This window comes from Phytophthora parasitica (genome assembly GCF_000247585.1).
Source record: "Phytophthora parasitica INRA-310 unplaced genomic scaffold supercont2.1, whole genome shotgun sequence".
NCBI lineage: Eukaryota > Oomycota > Peronosporomycetes > Peronosporales > Peronosporaceae > Phytophthora > Phytophthora nicotianae.
This window is the reverse complement of record NW_008634126.1, coordinates 3,922,753-3,924,310: the sequence shown is the minus strand read 5'-3', so window position 1 is coordinate 3,924,310 and position 1,558 is coordinate 3,922,753.

Here is a 1,558-nt window from a genome sequence, read left to right as displayed (position 1 = left end):
CCGACTGTTCATTTTGCCAGCACTTTGAGCGATATCAATACGAATTACACTAACTTCAAAACAATTCTATGCGAAGGGGTGATCATGAAAAAAACCACTCATGCTCTCAAATAGCACAACAGCTGCTGTACAGTATCTACATCATCTCAATTTTGCGCTCAAGCTACAACTGCATGGCCAGACGGGGCGTACAATAAAGCTATTCGATGCATCACGGATAATGCTAGTCCGTTGGAATTCTTATAGAGTTAAACTCTGGATCAAACGCAACAACGACTATCGCAACATGGGTTGGAAACGTTAGTAATAATGACTTGAGATTTGGAGTCGAAAATGATTCTTGATACAAATAGGAGATTGGGAATTGGAGCGAATTCGCCCGTAGCACTTTTACATGTGAGCAGAAGCAATGCATTTACAGTTATTCCAATATCAACTAATACTTACAATTACAATGGTTCAAACAACACTTGGACAAATAATGGAGGTAGCCCATTTAGCTTCAGCATAAGTGCGTTCTTTAGCTCGAATATCTGTGTTTGAGCTAGCGTGTATACTTCATCTGACAGACGGTTGAAAGGAAATATAAAACAAATTGATTTGAGCCTTGATCACTATCAAAAATATAATCCAGTTTCTTATAATTATCGAAACGACAAGACTGTCAAGTTAGAATTTATTGCTCAAGAGACACTTCCTATTTGCGCTTGAATTGGTGAATTATAGCCCGAACGAAAACCTAAAAAAAATGATGTTGATATTGATGAATTTCAGTGCAACATCGATTATAATTAGCTCGCTATATTGAATTGCGTTGTCATAAAAAAAACTTCATTAAGCTCCATTAATAGCTCCGAGCTTCTTGAATTCGTCTTGAAACGATTCAAATAAGTAATCATGTGTTTTGTTGAATACATTTTCATTGCCAACCATTACTTGGAAATTGCGAATGCTTGCTCATGGCTAACAAGTCCATGGAGCACTGTCAAACGGGGATTGGAATTGTTCAATATTCGTTGCGCTTACGAAATGACCGCTGCTGGTTTCACTGAATGGAATCCGAGCAATGTATTTGATATTCTTTAAGCTTGAAGATAAGTGAAAGCTAAACGGAGCGTTTTGCTGAGCGTTTTGTTGACCAGTGCCTGCTTTTGACTTGAAATACTGTGCGTAGCAATCGAGATAATTGATTCTCTGAACAGGTTTAGCAACAATTTGACTTTGGCTCGCAATACATAGGAATATATAGACGAGTCGTTGTAAATGGGAAGATTTGACCAGAAGTCGAGATCTGTGTAATATTGTTGGACATAACGCCGAAAGCTACTCGAAGTGAGCCAGCTCCACCTATTGTAAGATTTCCAGCATTTGGATTACCTGGCGCTGCACTTGATATCATTACTGGAACCGCAGAGCAACCGTTTAGGGAGAGAGAAGGTAAGCTCGTTAAATCACCAGTTGCAATTGGATATCAACAAAGCCGGTATTGAACGTCATCGTTAATTTGATTTGAAGGTTCGCAACAAGATCCAATTCTTTGAAGATGGGATGGAGATTA